The 24381-nt window shown below is 36.4% G+C and overlaps 1 pseudogene across 1 annotated transcript; it reads right to left on the minus strand.

Moving 5' to 3' along the window:
• Positions 1–11236: 11236 nt before the first annotated feature.
• On the minus strand, positions 11237–11678 carry LOC307113909 (large ribosomal subunit protein uL24-like; annotated as a pseudogene). Its single transcript has one exon. The product of its transcript is annotated as a large ribosomal subunit protein uL24-like (transcript).
• Positions 11679–24381: the final 12703 nt, after the last annotated feature.

Raw genomic sequence — 24381 nt, forward strand, 5'->3', positions numbered from 1 at the left:
TAACAACTAATGAAAATTAAGCAATAATAATAATAAAAAAAACCTCTCAGCAAACAAAAGTCCTGAACGAGACAGCTTCACAAGGGAGTTTTGCCAAACATTCAAAGAAAAATTAACAACTATCATCCTCAAACTATTTGAGAAAACCTCAAGAGGAAAGAAGACCTCCAAGCTAGTTTTATGATGCCTGCATTATCCTAATTCCAAAACCAGATAATGACACTACAAAGAAAGAAAATTACAAGCCAATATCTCTGATGAACATAGATGCCCAAATCCTCAACAAAATATTAGCAAATTGGATCCAGCAATATATTAAAAAGATTATTCACTATGACCAAGTGGAATTTATCCTAGGGATGAAAGGCTGGTATAATATTCGCAAATCAATAAACATGATACATCACATAAACAAATGAAAGATAAAAATCAAATGATCATATCAATAGATGCAGAAAAAACATTCGACAAAATCCAACACCCATTTTTGATAAAAACTTAGCAAAGTGTGAATAGAGGGATCATATCTCATCATAATAAAGACCATAGATGACAGGCCTACAGCCAACATCATACTCAATGGGCAAAAACTAAAACCATTTCCCCTAGAAACAGGAACAAGACAGGGATGTCCGCTTTCACCACTCTTATTCAACATTAGGGGCCCAGTACATTAATTCGTGCACCTTGAAAGGAACTGTGGGCCAAGAGGCTGCAAGTGGGCATAGGGGCGGGTCTTGGCCCATCTTCCACACCCCTGCCTGGCCCCTCCAGCCGTGTCTCAAGGTCCCCTGTCTGCAGGCAGCCTCGCTCCCATTGTTCCCACGTGCTGATGGTGCTGGCCCCGCTCATACCCACTGATGGTGTGGAGCAATTGGGGCTGGTGCCAACAGTGGGTGTGAGCAGGGCTGGTGCCATCAGCGGGTGTGAGCAGCAGCTGCTGTCCCGATTGCCCCTCAGGAGCAGGGGGAGGTGGAGAAGCCCTCAGGGGTGATCAGGGCCGGCAGCTGCCACTTGCACCCTGCTACCAGCGCCGAGCAATCGGGACTGACACCAGGGGCTGGCAGCGGGTGCGAGCGGGGCTGGTGCCGGCAGCGGGTGTGAGCGGGGCTGGTGCCGGCAGCAGGTGCAAGCGCCCGGTGGGACTGTGGTGCGGGGGATCAAAGATTTTTCAGTAACCACCAGAGACTCGCCCTGATGACAGCGACTGGCACCCCGCCTTGGTCTGGCACCCCCGCTCACCTATTTCACCATCCTGCCATGGCCAATGCCCGCCATGTTCCGTGCTCTGCCACCTGCTGCTGACACCAGCCATGTTCCACGTGCACCCCCGGTGGTCAGTGCACGTCATAGTGACTGATTGGTCGGTTGTTCTGCCGTTCAGTCTAATTGCATATTAGGGTTTTATATAGATAGATAGATAGCACTGGAAGTCCTAAGTACAGTGATCAGAGAAGAAGAAAACATAAAAGGCATCCAAATTGGAAAAGAGGAAGTAAAACTGTCATTATTCACAGATGACATAATATTGTACATAGAAAACCCTAAAGACTGCACCAAAAATTACTAGATTTAATAAATGAATTCGGCAATGTAGCAGGATAAAAAATTAACACCCAGAAATCAATGATATTTTTAAACAGCAATAATGAATTATCAGAAAGAGAAACTAAACAAATAATCCTATTTACCATTGCAACAAAAAATTAAGATACTTAGGAACAAAGTTAACCAAGAGGAAAAAGACTTATACTCAGAAAACTACAGGAAGTTGAAAAAAGAGATAGAGGAAGATATAAACAAATGGAAGAATATACTGTGTTCATGGATTGATAGAATTAACATTATTAAAATGTCCATACTACCGAAAGCAATTTATAGATTTGATGTAATCCCTATTAAAATACCAATAGCATATTTCACAGGTCTAGAACAAATACTCCCAAAATTTATTTGGAACCAAAAAAGACCCCAAATAGCAACAGCAATTTTGAGAAAGAAGAACAAAGATAGAGGGATCACAATACCAGATATCAAGTTATACTACAAAGCCACTGTAATCAAAGCAGCCTTGTACTGGCACAAGAACAGGCATAAAGAAACCCCAGAAATCCACCCAAGCTATTACGCTCAGTTAATATTTGACAAAGGAGGCAAGAGTATACAATGGAGTTAAGAAAGTCTCTTCAATAAATAGTGTTGGGGAAAATGGACAGATACATGCAAAAAAAGAAACTAGACCACCAAATTACACCATACACAAGAATAAACTCAAAATGGATAAAAGACTTAAATGTAAGTCATGAAGCCATAAAATTCCTAGAAGAAACCATAGGCAACAGAATCTCAGACATTTCTTCTACTCATGTTTGTGGGTACATCTCCTAGGGCAAGGGAAACCAAGGAGAAAATAAACAAATGGGACTACATCAAAATAAAAAGCTTCTGCACAGCAAAAGAAACCATAAACAAGGTGAAAAGGGAGCCCACTGTATAAGAGAGTACATTTGGCAATGATATATCTGATAAAGGGTTAATATCCAAAATATATAAGGAACTCATACTACTTAACAAAAGGAAGACAAACAATTCAATTTAAAAAATGGGCAAAGGACCTAAATAGACACTTCTCCAAAGTGGACATACAGAAGGCCAAGAGACATATGAAAAAATGCTCAAAGCCACTGATGATCAGAGAGATGCAAGTTAAAATAACAATGAGGTATCACCTCACACCTGTCAGATTGGTTACCATCAACAAATCAATAAATGACAAGCACTGGTGAGGATGTGGAGAAAAGGAAACTCTCGTACACTGCTAGTGGGAATGCAAACTGGTGCAGCCATTATGGAAAACAGTATGGAGTTTCTTCAAAAAAATTAAATATAGAACTGCCATTTGACCTAGTTATCCCACTTCTAGGAATATATTCTAAGAAACCTGAAACATCAATCAGAAAGAATATATGCACCCCTATGTTCATAGCAGCACAATTTACAATAGCTAAGATCTGAAAACAGCCCAAGTGCCCATCAGTAGATGAGTGGATAAAAAAGCTGTGGTACATTTATACTATGGAATACTATGCAACAGTAACAAGGAAATATCTCTTACTCTTTGAGACAGCATGGAGGGACCTAGAGAGTATTATGCTAAGCCAAATAAGCCAGTCAGAGAAAGACAAATATCACATGAACTCACTCATATGTGGAATCTAATGAACAAAATAAACTGTTGAACAAAATAGATCCAGAGACACAGAAGCATGGAATAGACTGAGGAATCTCAGAGGGAAGGTGTGGGAGGGTGGGTGGGTGGAAAGAGATCAACCAAAGAACTTGTATGCATATATGCATAACCCATGACATAGACAATAGGGTGGTGAAGGCCTGGAGCCAGGGGTGAGGGAGGGCTAGAAGGTCAATGGGGGGAATAAGGGGGCATATATAAAATTTTCAACAATAAAGATTTAAAAAATAAAAAATAAAAAACAAAAAAATAAAATAAAGAAACTGTACATAAGTATTGTACTTCACTTGGTAAATTTGCTTTTCTATAGAGTTATAGGTTAGTAATTTTGAAACTATTTTATTTGACTTTTAGGATTGAACAAATATGTAAATATACTGTGGATGATGAGAGCTAGGATTTTCATTATCAGGAAAAGAAGTTAAAATAAGAAGGCTGTTGGATTGAAATCACTAATTACTGAAGTTTTCTTGGGACCTGATTTTATAGATTATGGTCTGAAAAAAATCCCTCAGCTCTACTTCATTACCCGATTGTCTCACTAACCTGCCAGGTGCCACTGCTCATCTTAGCATATGCACCTGACTGTTGAAATATCTCAATTTAGTGGGAGACAGTTCAATCTCTATTAATGAAAATCTTTAGGCATCTCTAAATATTGATATCTGAGTCCAATTATTCTCTTCATCCAAAGAAAGAAAAAACAATCTTTATTTTCCTAAATCCAATACAATTTATGTCCTTTACTGCCAGCATTATAATGTCAGAGGCTGGTAGAATTGGTGATTTGAGTTAGAAATTAATATATCATTAAAAGTGAACGAATTGTGGTTCAAGTCATTAAAATGGAAACAAAAGTGATTTTCTCATAACATTGGAACTGATTCCTGTTACCTATATTGATTCATAAAATCCTATGTACATTGAAGTGAACTGCAGTGCACATACTCAGTGGCATAAATCATGTTATAAAGCAAAACATTTATAGACTAATTAATGAATGCATCACATGCCTCATATAATTTTAGATGTGAATAGGACATGGTATTTAGAAATGATCATTAAGCTTTATATTGTACTAGGGCCAAAGGGTGAACCAAAAAATTCTACCTTTGAGGTCCTTTTAATTATTAATCTTCCCTACATGTTTTTATTCCTTTCTTTCTTTTCATTTTCTATTTTTTAAACAAAAATGATGGCAGTACTCTGAATTAAAACACCAGTATGAGAATCAGATTATACAAAAATAATTTCATGAAATTCTGATAAAATTTCATGCCCAAGTGGTGTAAAACAAAACTGTGTAGGACCCTCTACCTTTTACTTAATTTTTCAACTTGCATTTAAGTAACTTAATCCCTCATTTTGATGAACTTTAAGCATGTCCTCTTGCCAGAACCAATAGGAAATAACTATCCTTTTCTATGACATAATTTTGCTATTGGCAACCAGAAATAGCTTCACAAAGCAATGATACTGGTGTTCCAATATATCCAGAAGGAACAGTTTAATATTAATTATGTTAAAACCAACATCAGTTTTGGCAGATGTTCTCAAATATCCCACCAATGACTAAATAAACCAATTTGGGGAGCCAATTCATTCAATTATCTGAGAATAACCCTTTCAGTTACTTCTTCTTGATGGGGCCTCCTTGAAGTAGTTCTCGCCTAACCTGCACCTTCTTAGCAATGGCTTTTTGATCAAGAAAGTTGATAAAAGCAACCTGGTATTAATATTTTTTCAGGGTAAAATAATCTTATCCATATGCTAAGCACTGAATCCCAGATTATTTCTGGTGGAGGTGGGAAAAGGGTAGGTGACTAAATTTTGTGCTGGTTTAAACACTTAGATGCAGAGATGTTTTTGGAAGATAATTTGGCCTTGCAGGCACTTAACTGCCTTATTTCTGCCTCTGTTCTGTGTATTATTGTTGGCACACAAAAATTTATTCTCTAAATGAAGTTATACCAGCATTTAAGTCAGGTTATAAAAATTCCATATCATAGTTGTACCTTAGCTTCATAGAAATTCCTTCTGGGATAATAAATCAAGTGCCTTAATTTTCAAAATTTAGAGATCCAAAGCTTATAAATTTTCCTTTAGTTAGAAATAGGATATATGCATTTTAAGCTTTCACCATCAATAGTAAGCTTGAACCATTAAAAAATAAGAATGAATTACCCACTTTAAAAACTGGTGTACAGTATAAATATATTAATAAAAATTAAGATCTGAATGCTTGCTGCTTTATTTTGTAGAAGTTCTATAAAGTAGGGGTTAAACAAAACCTATTTTTAACAGAATTTAAATAGGAATTATGTTTGGTTATCATTAATTACTTTAATTATTTAAATTTCTTTCATTATTTAATAATTTTTGTTTAAATAATTCTTTTATTTTTATTGTTGCTATTTGAACTGGAATTTTACAACATGATTTGAAAACCATCATACTAAATAACAAATCATTTCAAATTTCTCTTTCTGTTGTCCTTGCCACAACTCAGTATTATATCATTCTTCCTGATTCAGAAGATAACTCTTTCTCAGTCAAGTCAGTCATGAAATCAAGTATCTACCTATATAACAGAGGAATATGCAAATTAGCTGGGATGCCGTAACATCACGAATGAACAGCAGGGACCTGAGTCTGCATGGCACCTGGCCAGGGCGAGGGACCTCAGACCGTGCCCCCGCCCTGGCACTGGGCCGGGAGACCTCAGGCCACGCCCCTTGCCCAGAGGGGCTTGACGGGGTACTTCAGGCTGCGCCCCTTGCTTGGCGGGGCTTGACCAGAACCTCAGGCCATGGCCCCTGCCTGGCGGGGCTTGATGGGGGACCTGATATTGTGCCTACCACCCGGCGCCAGGCCGGGGGACCTGAGGCTGTGCCTCTTGCCCAGCGCCGGGCTGGGGGACCTAAGGCTGCAACCCCTGCCTGGAGGGGCTTAACAGGGGGGCAGCCAGCTGGGTCTGGGTCTCCTGCGTTTTCGAAGTGCATGCGGGTGGTGGGCAGGGACTTGACTCTAGGTCTCACGGTGCACCCCAGACTCTGATAGGAGGGAGATTTTTCATATACATTTTACTAATTTTCTTTCATCTCTGACATGTCTATTATAGAGAAAGGGCAAATAGCAATATTAAAATATTTCCTCTAATTAATTCCCTTTTAATGTGCACAAATTTTGTGCACCGGGCCACTAGTATTGTAAATAACTTTTAATACCAGGTGTGACATAAGTTCTCTAGACTATTGGGTTTTAAAGTGATTTAAACATTAATGTGTAAAACCTAAGATAGGAATTGGAGAATATGTGAAACAAATGATATCAAACTTGTTTATAACCATGAATGATTTATAATAATATCTTTTAATATTTTATCAAAAGATATCTAATAAATTTATTTCTTGAAATAGTAATATTTCATTGAAATGTTAAAGCTATTTTTCCTAAGATTAACAAATGGGTAAACTGTAATGTTTCTAAGGTTTCACAAGACAGTTAATTGAATCTTTTGTGCTATACTTTGAAAAATATTTTGGTCAAAATATAAATTAATTTCTTAGTTTTAAAGTGGGTAATTCATTATTTTTTTAAAAAACCCCACACACATTAGATATCATCATAGTGTGTAGTCTACAAATTGCTTTTAAAGATTTGGACTATTTTATTATTCTCATGAGGGAACTTTTAGAGTATGGTCAAGAGTTGGTTAAGTTAGAACAGAATTTTTAGTCAGGTTGCATCACTCTGAGTGATGCTACCTGGAGCCTGATCAGGAAACTATATACTATTTGGCAAACAAGTGCATATTTTCTATGAGTGTATAGATTTTAGAAATGTCAGAAAGTAGGCCCGGCATCTATCAAGTCTTTCCTAGAACACTTCTTTTGAAATGAAGAAGCCATCCAAGCACATTAATAGAACACTATTCTTTTATGCAATTAATGCCCAAGAATGTTACACCCTGAACAATTATTTGCCATTTTTTCAAAACTTCTAACCACTTTGTATAACAAAACTTCATAGGGAAATTTAACCATCATAGACTCTTAGGTTAACTAAGATAACCTTAGGTTAACATGATAGAAAATATTGGTACTAGAGCAATAGTCATTATATTAGCAACATTAAGAAGAATTTTAAAAATAGTAATAATATGAATTAACTTAATAAAAGACCAGAAGGTATGTTTTCCATTTCATTATTTTTTTCTCAGCTTTTTTGAGATATAATTGACATATAACATTGGGTAAGTTTAAGGTGTATAGCATGATGACTTGATACACATATAGTATGTATTGAAAATGATTGCCATATTAGGGTTAGTTAACATTTTCATCACCTGACATAATTACCTTCTTTGTGACAAGAACATTTAACATTCTTTTAGTAACTTTCAAGTATATAATACAGCATTGTTAAATATAGTAACCATGATGTAGATTGGCTCCACAGAATTTATTCATCTTATAACTGAAAGTTTGTATCCTTTGACCAACATCTCCCTATTTCTCCTACCCTTTAGCTCCTGGCAGCCAATCTACTCTGTTTCTTTGACTTTGGATTATTTAGATTCTATATATATATAAGATTTTACATAGTTTCTGTTTCTGACTTAATCTCAATCTCACTCAGTATATTGCTCATAAGGAAGTCCATCCATATGTCACAAATGGGAGGATTTCCCTTTTTATGGCTGAATATTCCGGGGTGTGTGTGTGTGTGTGTGTGTGTGTGTGTGTGTGTGTGTGTTTCACATCTTCTTTATCCATTCATCCATTGACAAGCACATATAAATTGTTTTTATAGATTGGCTATTGTGAAAAACTCAATAATGCTGCAATGACTATGGAAGTGCAGATATCTCTTTAAGATCCTGATATCACTTCCTTTGACTATATTATACCCAGAAGTGGATCATATACTAGTTCTATTTTTAACTTTTTCCATAGTGGCAGTATCAATTTACAGTATAACCAACTGTGCACAAGTGTTTCCTTTTCTCTACATCTTTGCCAACACTTCTAATCAATGTAAGGTTTTATCTTATTGTAATTTTGATTTGCATTTGCCTGATGACTAGTAATGTGAAGAATCTTTTAATGTATCTATTTGCCATTTGTATGTCTTCTTTGGAAAATATCTATTGGGGTCCCCTGACCATTTTTATTGTATAGTTTGTTTGTTTGTTATTGTATTGTATTGTTTGTTTGCTATTGTGTATTTTGGATATTAACCCCTTATCAGATGTGGCTTGCAAATATTTTCTCTCTTTCCATAGTTAGCCTTTTGATTTTGTTGGTTGTTTCTTTTGGTGTGCAGCTTTTCACTTTGATGTAGTCCCATTGAGTATTGTTGGCGCCCTTATCAAATATTAGTTGGCTGCAATGATTTATTTCTAGGCTCTTTATTCTATTTCAATGGTTTCTGTTTCTGTTTTTATGCCAGTACCTTTCTATTTTTATTACTATACTAGAGGCCCAGTCCACGAATTCATTCACGGGCAAGGTCGGCTGGCCTGCCCTGATCAGGCTGATCAGGCTAGGGGGAGGGGCCCTGGGTGGTTGGCTGGCCGCCTCTGCCCCCTGGTAGAACTCCAGGTTGAACTCCCGGTCAAACATCCAGTTGAGGGGACCATTTGCATATTAGCCTTTTATTACATAGGATGTTGAAATAAAAAAGTGTGATGCCTCAGCTTTGTTCTTCTTTCTCAGGATTGCTTTGATTTCAGGGTCTTTTGTTGTTCTATATGAATTATAAGATTTTTATTCTATCTTTGTGAGAAAATGCAATTAGTATTTTGATAGAGATTTCATTGAATATATAGAGAGCTTTGGGTAACATGGAAAATTTAACAATATTAATTATTCTAATCCATCAACATGGAATATCTTTTCATTTTCTTTCATCAAAGTCTTATAGTTTTCAAGATAGAGATCATTCATCTTCTTGTTTAAATTTATCCCTAAGGACTTTACTTTTTTGATGCTATCATAAATGGGATTGCTTTGATATCTTTTTCAGGAAAATCTTTATTTATAATTGTCAAGTACATGGTGCGCATTGCTTTTCAAAGTGAGTCTCTAGACCAGTTACAGCATCACCCGGGATGAGATTGCAAATCTGTATTTTACAAGAATTAGATAATTCTTACACATATTAATGTTTGAGAAAAATTCCTATAGGACAGGCCAATATAAATATGTTTATTTTAAAATTAGTAGAGCTTTGGGACATAATCTACATTTTAGGCTTTGTATCTTCTCTCTTTCTTTTCATCACATTCATTTTCCTTCTCTGATCCCCCCAAAAGAAAAGGTGACACTAGTTAATTTAATTTATTTTCTTTTAAAGCCATAGATCAGTGTGGGGAAAAGGGCCGATCTTTCTGGAAAAGAAAGGGTTTTGTCTTCCAAAATACCATATTCATGAAAGCTAGAACATTATTGTTTCAGACTCTAGACTATGGCATTGCCTGTCTCCCAGGAAGAACAGATTCAATTTTCTTTTTTGGTAAGGGGCTTTGGATCTTCACAATAATTAATACCTTTGATGTCAAGAACATACAGAACACAGATTCTCAGAGTTTCACTTTGTATAACTTATTTCCATAGAGATTTTTCTTTATTGCTGACTATCTGGGGAGTCTTGACATTATGACTGTGGTACTGTTTTCCCTTTTTAAACAATGGATTATATTCTCTCTCTCTCTCTCTCTCTCTCTCTCTAGCTTTCTCTCGCTTTTACTTTTTCCTCATGTGTGGGCTCCATAAAAATGGGATAAGACTTTAATCAGTGAATTAAACTGCTTGTTTTAAGCTTAGAAAAAAATTATAGGCTCCAAACTATTATTTAAAATAGGGCTTCTATTTCTCTCTGAATTTCAAATTTCATGATACATAGATAATTGAGAATAACCCATTTATGAATTGTTAATTTTAATAAGCAGTGCTATTCTCACCCATGTCACTATGGTACAATTTTTGGATATATAATTCATTAAACTGAATATGGTTATAGGAAATGATTTTAAAAATTACTGCCAAATGTAACAAAGCTCTACAAAGAAAAAAGTTTGCTTCCTTAGTAATTTTTTCAAAATATTTGGTTAGTATTCCAGAACAAACACCAATTTTCAAAATTTAGTATCTTGGCTTCTTTAAAATCACATCATATTAAATTTGATTTGATCCATTTGGTCATTTGAGATTTTGCCTCCAAAAGCTACAATTCTGACATAATTTCAGAGGTTTTTGGCCAAGTGCAATAGAAAAAGAAAATATAAAAGAAAACTGAAAGGTAAAAAAAAGCTACATAATTTTAGAGGCTAATATTTTTAAATGAACAAAAAGGACAGGTATACATTGGCTTAACATTACAGTTCAATTTATTTAATATATATTTTAATGATTGATTTTCAACAAATTTCTTTTATTAGGTTTATAGAAACTTTACTATAACATACTTTCTAAATCTTAACCCCTTATGATTGATACACTTTTTAAAATATTTTGTCAGTTATTAAGTTATATAGATTGCTATGTTGCTGCCTATGTGCTGTGCTTTTGATACATTAAATAAATCAGGGCAAATATATGTATAACAGAAATGCGGGTCCTACAAACTGGGACAAAATGATGGGAGAAAGTTTCCATTTTCACTCTAAGACTCACATCAGAGTTATGTGCTCAATATTTCAATAAATTCTTCAATCGCAAGTTGGGAAATATTAAAGTTCTAAAGAGAATGCTAGGTTTTCTTTCTGAATATAAAAATAATACAAGTTTATTTTAGTCAATTAGGAAAATTTACAAAGGCATAAAGTTAGAGTATATAAAAATCACTTGTTATCCCTACCTAGGGGTGATAAATACCAACATTTGGTATGTATTTTACTAACCCTTTTCCCCTTTGGAATGATACTCTATATACTCTTTATTTCATTTTAAGATTTTAATGAAAGTTGTATATAATATTATTTTATTCCTGCATCTTCTCAATTGTTTCTTCCTTGTATTTGCCCTTTTCCTTTCCTACTTGGTGAGATTTGGCTTTACCTTCCAGGATCTTTTTGTGGTCTTTATCCAGCTTCAGTCTAGTGATAACCACCTTGCTAGGGTGAATGCCCACATACATGTACAATTGTGCCGTTAGCTTTCTCCGGTTGCACGCCTTCAATGTAGATGACATATTTCTTCCTGTTGCTGCCCTTCAGAACAACCTGAACTTCATCATCCTCTTAGATGGGCATGAATCTAACATTGTACTTCTGTCTCAGCTCTTTGGAAAGAGAAGACATCATCTTCCTGCGAATGTGGGAAGGTGCATTGAAATGCCTTTTACAGTTCTTGCTCTGATAAGAAGTCACAAAGGGATTGAGCTTCATTTTGAGCGCTGGTGCTTCTATGATGGTGGCAAGAGGGAAAAGCTCTCTATACGCTTTTGTACTTTGCTATTGATTGATTGGTAATACAAAATTATTCATTTTTCTTTAAAATATGCTCGTTTTAAAAAGTTGAAATATATCCAGCATAAAGTTAAAAATAGAGTATGTAATGTAAGATGTGTCAAAGACTTTAACATATTTATACTCCCTAGAGGTAACAAGAGGTAAGCAAAATTAATAGTTTGATAGACATTGATAAATTTGCTTTTGTGAATTTATGTTGTGTGATGGTGACATATAAAATAGCTGTTTAATAGTCCATAGTACAATTGAAGCATAATTTATTAAATTTAAGCGATAACCAATGTTAGTTTATTTCCAAATATTCCCTATTAGAAGCATGATGAGAGACTATACATGCACATATAGTTCATACACTTAAAGAGCACTTTAAGCATATCTGTAGGAAATTCTGGAGATGAAATTTATTGTTTATTAGGTAAAAATATATCATACATTGATAAATACTTTTGTATTTTGATTATTTTTCTCTAAAATGTTTCTGGAGATTTAATTTACACTCTGTGTTTGATCCTTTGCTAGTGCTGAATATCAATCCTTTTTGTTTTTGCCAACATCATAGAAAAATCAAAATTTCATTTTTGGTTTAATTTTAGGGTTATTTTCGTCTCTCACAAAGAAGCTTTAGTCCCTCATTATTTTTAGGGTGGTGGGATTTTAGAAAATACATCACAAAAGATATGGGTATGCTAAGCCTGGCTTTATGTGGAGATGGACCATTAACTATACATGGAGGGATACCGCTAGAGGGCTTTCTCACCAGCGATTCCTTTAGAGTTCCCATTCCCTCACCTGTTGAATAAAATCTTAAAATAAGTGCTTTTCTTCAGACTTTCATGCTTCTTGAGATTACTGAAAAGTCAATTGAATACATTAATAAGAAGTATGCTCTAACTATGTGTTCATGTTGGTGAAGTGGCATCAGCAAGATGGCAGAATAGGAAGTTCCCAGCCCTCGTTACCCCATAGGAATGTTGACTTTACAATGTCACCTGGACCAAAATACCTTCATGAGGATTTTAGATCTAGTTAAGAAGTTGCAGTACCACAAGTGAGCACAAGAGTTGGAACGGCTGCATTGATTGAAACAGATAAGAAAATGTTTTACCTACATCTGCTTCTCTCCTAAGACTGCACCATTCAGTACTGAAAGAGAACATTCTGGCTACAACTGCTCCCTTGGGGTGAAATGAAGAGAGGAGCAATCCTGGAGAATACCAGCTTCTCAGAAGACTGCCCGAGGAAGTGGTTTCTGTCTGGACTCATGCAGAGTGCTGACAGACCAAAGGAGTTTGGATACCTGGGGATCACTGAGAACAAAGAAAAGGAGCTGGTCGCTACTCCGACAAATGAATGGACAAAGATAAACAGATGATCTTTCAATAGATGAATGGATGAAAAAAATGTGCTATATACATTCCGTGGAATATTATTTAACCATAAAAAAGAGATTCTGCCATATTGTACAACATAGATGAACCTTAAAGAAATTATGCTAAGTGAAATAAGCCAGTCACAGAAGAACAAACACTGCATGCTTTCAGTTACGTAGGTATCAAGAATCAAACTATAGAAACAGAAAGTAGAATGGTGGTTACCAGAGACTCAGGAGAGGGAGAAATGAAAGAACTGCTGTTCAATGGACTTAGGTTTTCAGTTGTGTAAGATGGGAACATTTTAGAAACCTGCTGTACAAATTGTGCTTATAGTTAATAATTTGTACTGTATACAAACAGGTGTTAAGAGAGTAGACCATATGTCATGTGTTTTTTACCACAATAAAAAAGATCATTTATGTTTACACTTTTGGTGAATAGCTTTCAGATAACTTCTGGGAAATAAGAACCCATTCGTGGAGTAGATGAGGGAATTGAGAGCCTTAGGGACCTGGGAGGCTTGCTGTGCACAGATCAAAAGATAAAACCTGGAACACCCAATAGGAGGCTCCAGAGATCACAGCCACTTAGGCCACATGTTGCCTGGCAGGAGTTCTCTCTTAATTTCCTCAAAATGGAATAAAGTTCACGGGTTCACCACTTTAGTGGATCAATGTAGACACCCTGGGCAATTCAGGGTTACACATCAATTTATTTCTATCACTTTGCATGTCTTATTGATCATAGTAAATATCCAACCACCAAATTTCCTCTTCATTTTATTACATATATATAGGCCATTTGTGTATGCCTATTTCTGCTATGCTAATGACTTTGTAGACATTTGAAGTAAGCTATTAACTTGGTTAAAATGAGATTTATCAGCAATTTAAATAATTGTATAATTCATATATGTATATGAATTATACAATTATTTATATATATATAAAACTCCAGTAAATATATCAAGTAGAATCTTTCTTCTTTCAGATAAAGCATTGCTGATTGCACTACAACTTTTGGTCTTTTGTTCCAAATATTTCTATTGGTACAGGCTGGTGTATAGATCTGATTTTCTCCTTCAAAAAATCATTAAATATTTTTATCTTATTTTATGTAGTCCTGTAAATTTTTGTTTACAAAGTTAATGTTTCTTGGAAGTTTTATGATATTAGTTTAAAGTGCCATCGAACATAAGAAGTTTAAAAGGAAAAATAACCAAGTACTTTAAATATAAGATTTTCCAACTTATTTTGTCATGTTTTCAGTGTGCAAGTGAAGCAGATTAAAACTATATTTATATTTACTCAGACTTTTAAAGAATTGTATGCTTTCGTAAGAAACCTTAACACCTGATTCATTCTGTAAAGTCACCAGATACCAATTCATTTTGAAGTTGTGAGAAATCTACTTGGCAAAAGTTATCTAACATCAAATTGTAGAGTTTCTCATCATTATTTCTACAAAAAGAACTATAAAAATAATACAAATGTAAAGAATGTAAAAATAAAATGTACTAAAAATAATTTTTAATTTAATCCTCATTTTGTAGTAATTTTACAAATTAAAATAGTATTAAATTGTTGTATTATTTATTATTTTGCTACTTATATTAAACCAAAAAAATGAGAATATAACTTAAAGCCATAATATTCCCTTATAGTCTTGCAAAAAAATATGCATTTTCTTTATCTCTCTAAATTTTTATATATTCTTATGTCCATTACACATGGACAGTGTATTGTTCCAAATTTTTTTTGCTCTGGGATTGCTTACATGCAGTTATTTTAGTGTGGTAGTATTTTGGTGGTATTTAGGTTTTGCTTTTTTTAGTTCTGCTCTTAAAAACAGGCTTACATTTTTAAAAATTGAAGAGGGTTGAGAGAGAATAGAGACAGTTGGACCATGACCATCTTTATCTGCAATTAAAACTCATGTGTAAGAACGTTTTGCATAATAATTAGAACACACACATATATAGAATTTAAGACTGGGAGTGACTTTAAGTGGTCATTCAATCCAGTACAAGAATACATATTTATAAACATAAAACACATATGTTCTTTCTGTAGGCTCTAGCCCGGGTATTTCAGCTTTGGAATGCACACTCACTAGGATTAGAGTTGAGCTGGACCACCCACAAAAGCAAGGCCACCCAAGGGAAAATTGGAGACCTGGGCAAGCAGAGCTGCCAGGCTTGCCTCGTGAGAACAGCTGGCCATCCCAGCACCTGCTGCTTAGTTCCAGACAGCTGGGGTTAAGGCTCATGGGCCCAGCTGCTTTTAGGATGGGCACACACAAAGACCACTGCCGCTTGGGCATCTGTCAACTCTTGCTATATTTGGTGCAGAAAGTTTGGCAGGGAGTTGTGTGGTCTACCAACTAAAGTTTAGGCTGATTAGTCACAAACCAGAATTGTGAAATCATAGGGCTGGAAGGAATCGCCGGTGAAGGAGGTCTCAAACTTTGGTGCGAATTAGAATAACATCGGGAGCTTCCTGACCGTGCACCTTGGCGTCTGATTCAGTGGGTCTGTGAAGCTATTTGCAATTTTAATTTTTTAGGAAGCCCCCTGAGGTCAATATAGATAATATATTGATTTAATATAGAAAAACTGAGAGATTCATTCTAAGAGTTCAAATAAATTTCAGCTTATAACTAATCCTACCACTTGATATAGTTATTAGAAATAAATATTACCAGGCCTTATTATTAACTCAAAAGTTAGTGAGTGTGTGAATCTACCTGAAAATGGGAATTCACTAATTGCTAAATAGATAAATATATCGGGATCATCAAAAATATATGTTTTTATATTTCTTACTGGTTAAATAAAAGTTATGAGTCTTAGCATAAATAAAAAAAATATTTACATATAGAGAATCCTATATTTCTCCTTTGAAATGTGAACCAATGGCCTGATGAAATTGTAGGGATAAGGATGTTAACTTGATGTCCACCTCTTTATATTCCTTTTTCTCTCAGCATTAAATAAAGCTTTAAGGATTTGAAATGAAACATATTCTTATAATTATAATATGGCAAGTGAGAATATTCTATTTAGAATATGGATATCTCTGCATGACCCCAAGGGCAGCATGCACTTCTTGCACTAGTTTCTCTAGCTAAGGAGGGAGCACAGCTATGCTGTCCATTGTCATACTCCGAAGGCGGTAGATCCCTATGGGAGACTGTATACTCATTGTTCTGTCTGAGGATTTACCCAGGCCTGTAGAGTGTTTGTGAACCTCCTAAAACTATATTCACGTGAACTTTATTTTTTGAAGAAGAGGTTCATAGCTTTCATTGGATTCTTTAAAAGTGAAGAGATAAGACCTACTTTATCTAATGAGATGGTTACTGAGCTTTGTAATCACCCAGGTCTATATTTTTTTCAAGTAGAAGAAAAAGCTTTCTATGACTTTCATCTTAGTAAATATAAGCAAATCCAGTAAAGAGCAGATGAAAACCATCAAGCTTTAACAGTTTTTTTTTTTCTTTCAGGCAAAAATATACTTCAGTTGAAATATACTTTTGTCAATTCAAATATACCTTTTAGGTTATTAAGTATTTTAAATGCAGTGTGATGACTTTGAATTTAAAAGCCTGTGCAACTCATTAGTAAGTTCCTTCGCATAAATTTCACCATAATGATATCTTATGAATTCGCCTCTTTTACTACTTTGATGTAGTTGGAACCTATCTACTCTTTCAGCTAATAATATGTGCTCTTCTCCCCCCTCCCCCCACACACACGAGTGTGCATGCAAACACAGGCATGAACATGCACATACATTTTGAAGATTCTATTTCTTCTTACCCTCCTTCTCTTGTTGGTATGATATAATTCTTTTTCTGGTTCTTGCTTTGGGAGAATGGCAGAATAGAAGCCCTGGAATCAGCAAGGTCTGAACTGGATTTTAAAATGTTCCTGCTGTGTGGAGATGTGAAATAATTGACCTTCATGTTTCTGCAGCCCTTTAGTGATAGCTGTGCTGTTTGATGACAGAGAAGTGGTATTGAAGAGAGAGAGGGGGTCAGGGAGAATTACTCCAGTATTGAAGCCAGTTTCTAAATGTTTAAATCTTTGCTAAATATTCCAGGATATACATATATAGGTTCATTAGTGACAATTATTTTGAACTTGTTGACATATTATTTTTGGTCCTGAAATCAGAACCTAAATGTTTGCATGTTGTTTGCAAGACATTTTCCAGTTTATCAAAACTTATTTAAAATATAGGTCATTTTCTTTTATTGAACTCATATTCTTGAATCTTTGACAAATTTGGAGGGCAAAATATTTCATTTTTGTCAAATTCCTCAATACGAGGTCTGAGCAGCAAATTTGGTAGCAGGGCTATGGCTTCCAACCAATTTTTCCTCCCAATTCCACCATATATATGCAGGGTGGGGCAAAAGTAGGTTTACAGTTGTGAGTACACAAACACAGAACTTATTCTTTTTTTTTTTTGGCCTTTCTGAAATATTTTTTTTCCAATTTTTTTATTAAGGTATTATATGTGTACATATCTTACCATTGACAGAACTTATTCTTATATTATTTTTATTAGTTATTGTATTATTTTCCATACAATAATATATATTTGGTCTTTGTCCCCATTCCTAGCACAGAACTCCTAAAACCCTCATAATTATCCAGGCGAGAGAAGATAGCTCTTTGTTATTCATAACAAGTCAGCCACATGATTAAAGGGTTGAAATTTTTAGCCCCAGCCTCTGACCACCCTTTGGAGAGGAGAGAGGGACTGGAGATTGAATTTAATCACATGGTCAATAATTTAACCAACCATGTATGTGTAATTAAAGCTCATAGGAAACCCTGAAACAACACGGCTCCAGGAGCTTTCAGGATGGTGAACACATGGATGTGCTGGGAGCATGTATGCTGGGAGTGGGTGTGAAAGGCTGGGCACGTGCCTGCTCCACCCCTACAACTCTGCCCTAAGGATCTCTTCCATTTGGTATTTTGTGAGTTATATTCTTTTTCTTTTAAATATATTTTTACTGATTTCAGAGAGGAAGGGAGAGGGAGAGAGATAGAAACATCAATGATGAGAGAGAATCATTGATCTGCTGCTTTCTGCACTCCCCACACTGGGAATGGAGCCTGAAACTGACCGGGAATTAAACCATGACCTCCTGTTTCACAGGTCGATGTTCAACCACTGAACCACACCGGCCGGGCCTGAGTTGTATTCTTTATAATGGAACTGTAATCATCAATAGAGTATTTTATTGAGTTCTGTTAGTTGATTTAGTGAATTACCACATCTGAAGGACAGTCATGGAACCCCCCAAACTTATAGCCAGCCATTTAGAAGTAGGGGTGGTCCCTAGCATCTGAGGTAAATATCGTCTTGTGGGATTAAGTCTTCTAACCTGTGGAATCTATGTTAACTGTGGGTATTACTGCTAGAATTGAATTGAATGTAGGACACCCAGGTGTTGGTGGATAATTGGAGTTGACAGGCACACACCAGACATGTGACATGCTTTTTGGAAACAGAAACAAGTAACACCAACCCTCCCCACCATGTTGACTCTGAAGTTATTGGCTTTCAGTTAACCTGAATTTCTTGAGACCTGACTATGTGCATATCTTTCTTCTGGTGGGCGGGGGCGGGGGGAAGGTTAGGAGGGGCAGGAAGGTGAATTAGACATAGTTTCTTCAATGTAGAATCTGAATTTACTAGCAAAGGAAATTTATGTTTATGGGCTATCCCATAAAATAGAAATATTATGACAAAACCAAGTTATCATGGAAGTATATAGAACTGAACAATTCCTTTATGTTGGATGAAAGCAATCCTCTCTAAAAAAAAAAAAAAAAAAAAGGTAATATGCAAATTAACCACCACTCCGCTACATAAGCCACACCCACGCAAATAATTTTCAGTAACCACCAGAGGCTTGCCCCAATGACAGTGACTAGCGCCCCGCCTTGGTCTGGTGCCCCCGCTCACCTGCTCCACCATCCCACTTTGGCCAATGCCTGCCATGTTCCATGCTCTGCTGCCTGCTGCCAATGCCCACCATGTTCCGAATGCCCCCCCCCCCCCGGTGGTCAGCACACATCATAGCAACCAGTTGTTCGGTTGTTCTGCCATCTGGTCTATTTGCATATATATCCTCTCTAATAAAATGGTAATATGCAAATTAACCATCACTCTGCTACATAAGCCACGCCCACCAGCCAAGCCACGCCCACCAACCAATCAGGGCGAGTATGCAAATTAACCCCATCCAAGATGGCTACAGCCACAGAGAGCAAGGTTTCCCAGGTAACAGAGCAAGCCAAGCTTTCCATAGCTGTTGCAGGCCTAAGCCTCCACTCAAGCTACAAAGTTTCTATTATAGAAGGTAAACAAATTCAAACAAATGGCGGCAGAATGGAGCTTGAGAGAGCAGGCCAGGGTTGCCGGCGGCAACAAGGGAAGCAAAGCTTTCCACACACCCTGGCTGGGCTCACCCGCTTAAGGCTACAAAGTTTCAATTGTAGAAGGTGAATTAACTGCCACAGAAATGGCTGCCAGCCGGAGGGAGCAGCAGGCTTGGCTCCGCTCCAGGCTACAAAGTTTCAGTTGTAGAAGGAAAATAAATTCCAGATACCAGGGCTTCTGCTTGGGTTGCCAGGGGGCGTGGCCGGCCTGCAAACCACCACAGGCCCCTCACTCAGGCTGCCCCATGCCCCAAGGGAACCCCCACCTGATCCGGGACACCCTTCAGGGCAAACCAGCTGGCCCCCACCCCTGTACCAGGCCTCTATCCTATCTAATAAAAGAGTAATATGCAGATTGATCATCACTGCAACACACAATATAGCTGCCCCCATGTGGTCAAAGATCCTGCCCCCATGTGGACACAAGATGGCCACTACAAGATGGACAGCAGGAGAGGGCAGTTGGGAGGCACCAGGCCTGCAAGGGAGGGCAGTTGAGAGGGACCAGGCTTGCAAGAGAGGGCAGTTGGAGGTGATCAGCCCTGCAGGAGAGGGCAGTTAGGGGTGACCAGGCTGGCAGAGGAGGGAAGTTGGGGGCAAACAGGCTGGCAGGGGAGCAGTTAAGCATCAACCAGGCTGGCAGCGGAGTGGTTAGGGGGTGATCAGGCTGGCAGGCAGAAGCGGTTAGGGGCAATCAGGAAGGCAGGCAGGCAAGCAGTTGGGAGCCAGCAGTCCTGGATTGGAGAGGGATGTCCGACTGCCCGTTTAGGCCCGATCCCACCAGGAGTCCCAGATTGGAGAGGGTACAGGCTGGGCTGAGGGACAACCCCCCACCATGCACGAATTTCGTGCACCAGGCTTCTAGTGTATAATAATTATAATTTAAAAACCTCTGCGAAGATGCTTCTTTGGATTAGTCTTTGAAAGATGGATGTGATTAAATGCATGTAAAGAGATCTAGAAAAGCACTTCTCCACCAATACGTTGAAAAATTTCTCACCTATACAAGACTGAGTCAAATAATTGGCAGAAGAAATATATCAAGAATGGTAGTTACTTTATGACAAAGCAGATCCATCCAAGATACTGTTTTCCATTCTATCATTTTAGTATGGTACACTGTACTACTCTGCAAATGTTTGTTAAATAAGAGTAAATAATCTTGTTTAAAAAATATTTTTGTGGTGTGGCCAGCACTGTACTGGGAACTGGGTAAGAAAAAAAGACAATCCTCATCTAATTATAGTTTGGAGTAGGAAAAAACAATACTCTGATAATTTTACAGATAAAATTATCACTATTATAAGTTTTTTAAAAGAAGTTGTAAGAGAGTAAACAATGAGAAAAGGTGATAGCAGATACTGGCTTATAGAGAAGGCTTCTCTGAGGAAATGAATTGACTGGATGAGTTGACACTGGTGTTATATGCACAGACAATGGAATAGAGAAGGTGGCAAGGAGGATACTGGTCAATATGAAGTGGAGAAGGAAGGAAGTCAACATTCCACATAGTGAATCATTATGTTAAGACCAGTGGGGATCCATTAGAGTGTTTAATAGAAGGGGCCAGATTATATAAGGTGTGTGTTTTGAAAAAATACTTGATGGATTTATGACCATGTGCTAGTCATCTAATCTTTCTGAGAATCATTTTTCTTGACCTTTATATAATGGAAATACTAATATTATATCCTTGTATTGTTAGAGGCATTTAGAGATAATAGATGTACATGATGTGTGATATACATATAATTGGCTCAGAATAAATTGGTTCTTTATTATTGATTAATATTGGGGGGTTATGAGTATTGAATGGAATCACAAATGTGATGTTCCTGACATTGTAAATTTTAAGTATATATTTATATATCCTTCCTTCCTTCTCTTCCTTACAGCATATTGAAAAGAGCATAAGACTTTGAGGCAAATAAACAAACAAAATGAGTTAAAGTTCTGATTATGACTGTTACCTTAGGAAACTCTCTCTCTAAGGTTCAGTTCCTTCTCTGTAAAATTGAAATAATGATACCTGTCACATATGCTTTGGAACCCTTGAGTAAGATAGTATATCTGAAAATTCTCATAACCTGGAAAACTTTATAGAAATATATGGTGTTTTATTATTTTGACCTCCTCTTGATATTGGCAACAATTTCAGCCTAGTTCTGACAGTAAGGCCATCAATCTTTATGAATTTCTTTCCACTTTCATTACTTACAAATTCATCAATGAAGAGATTTCAAACTCTAGGTCAAAGGTTCCCACATCTGGGTAAATCTGTCAAACTGTCACCTCTGCACATCACTTCTGAACATTTCTGGCCGGCAGTGAAAGTAAAACATTTTTTGATGCCCAAATGCCCATCAGGAGAGACTGTAAGCTTTATTCATGTGCTAAACAGAAACATATCTAAATTCTTGTTTTTATATCTTTTCTTGAATTTCTGACCTCTTCTCTGAAGTGATTTAATCTCTTCCTCAATTGAGTTATGAAAGAAGATTACTCCTTTCATCTTGGAGCCTAACCCATCTCTAATTTGATTTTCTGCACTATTTCTCAGATGTTATTTTAATTCTTATTTTTGGTAAAAACTTAATATGGCTGTATTACATCTCATTTACTTGAGGCATAATTTATGTTTTAGGATTATTAACCCTTTGGGTTTTAATTTATCTTCTTACCTGAGGTTCTTTTTATGAGGAATTTAAGAAAACACATAAACACATCAAAATTTTATAATTATCTGTTTAAACAATCCTGCAGCAAAGGAATAATGGTAACATGTTTGTGTTAGAATTCAAATCATGATGAAGATATCTGTCATCTCAAACCCACTCAAGTAGGTGTCATGCTGGGTAGCGTTTCACAAAGGTAAAAAACAAGGTACAGTACAGTGGAGTTGTATTTTATTTTGTATTGTCTTTTCTTGAAAACATGTAACCTTAAGAATATAAAAGTAAATGGAAACCTACTATTATAATTGAGATTACTATTAATATACTATTTGTTTGTTGTTGTTGTTGTTGTTGTTGTTGTTTTTTGCTAGAAAAGGTGCACATAGACATTTATTGTCTTTTGCATTGTTAGTACACAGCAGACTCCTGTGTACATTAATTAAACACTTTGGGTAGAGAAGAGATTATGTCCTGAAAACATTAGAGCGTCAGATATTGTCTTCAGGAAAGACAGTTAAAGAAGATGAATGAAGTACATGACTTTCCTAAAAACTCACAAGTGCTATTGAAAGCTCTTACCTTTTGCCACCTTTCCATGCTAAATTCTTGATCGTTCAGGAATAGGTAACTAGTACAGTAGCATCTGTGTTTATAATACTGTAGAGTCAATGAGCATTAAATTCAGAGTGGACATTGACTTACTTGATTCCCACCCATAACTACATTTTTTTTCTTATTATATTGATGGGAGACAACCAACTAGGAAATTTAGAGTCCCTCTTTTCACTGGAACAGAAAACAAGTTTTTACTTGTCATACAAGTAAAAATTGGCGTTGGCTCCTCTCTCTCTTTTTAGCTGCCTGTTCTTCACTGCTACAATCACAAACAATAAAAGAAACACTAATATTAAATTTTTTTACTTTGTACAAGGCACCATGCTATATGTTTTACATTTGCCCTAATAATTTGTTAAGATTGGTACTATTAGTTTCATTTGTATTAATCGGAACCCTGGGATTATGGAGTTCAAATAAATACAATTCTGAGAATCATACAGCTAGGAAATGGTGGAGCTGGAAATCAAACCCAGGTCTTGGGTGCCAGGAAAATTAAATTGAGGCAAGAATGACATAATGGGTCACAGGAAGCCACCAATAACTAAAATAGCAAATAAGAAAGAGACTTAGAGGCTGACTGTTCTGGAAAATAAAACAAAATAAAACAAAATAATAAAACTTGGAGTCTCTAATGTGGTATAGGAATTTCATTTTTATAATGGGTCTACTTATTTTCTATAATAGTAGATGGAGTCAATGAAGAGCAATAAAAGGATTGTAGAGAAACACAGAATGATGTACTTAGAAATAGCATGCCACACAGCAGTGACAGATAATGGGAGGCCATAGAATCTCCTGTATCAAAGTTTATAAAGGAAATAAAAAACAACTTTCTGGGTTTGAAATTGTGGAGGTTCACATAGAGATAAGGTCCCTTACTATTGTGAGTCTCTCATTGAAAGATAGTCACAGGAAGGGTCAAATAAGCCTTGCAAATAAGGCAGCTGCGTGGACTAAACTTTTTGGTCTTCAATATAAAGCTGTGAATATGGTAATATTTGTCAAGAAGATTTAATTGAATCCAAAAGTAATGACATATCAGAGGGCAAAAGAAAGACACCAGTAACTAAAATAGGAGCTTAAAGGCTAACCACACTGGCCTGAATATGGGTGAGAACTTGAGAACCCTCCAAAATACAATAAAGAGCGGCCCCACCATAGTGCTGTGTAAGCTGTTCCATGGATGAAAGCCATGCTTCATGGACTTGGTTCCTTGAATGGAAATTGGGCCTTGGACTGGCTCCCCTGCCTCCCATTTAGATAGATGGAATATTGGAATTCTTGATCCAAATTAGAGGTATACTTAAGAAATGTCTTATGAAATGGATACTAATAAGGCCTGTCAACAATTTTAAAGGAATGCATTCAATTAATGGAACTATTTTTGGGGAAATGTGATGCAAGCTTTTGAGAAATTTAAATGATAATCACTTTATTTTAGTAGTTAACTTAGATTCATCTAAGAGCTCTTAGAAATGAATTTATGTTTTCGTCAAGGTTTTTAAATGGCCTTTTGGTCTATAGAA

This window comes from Cnephaeus nilssonii, assembly GCF_951640355.1.
Source record: "Cnephaeus nilssonii genome assembly, chromosome: 2".
Classification (NCBI taxonomy): domain Eukaryota; kingdom Metazoa; phylum Chordata; class Mammalia; order Chiroptera; family Vespertilionidae; genus Cnephaeus; species Cnephaeus nilssonii.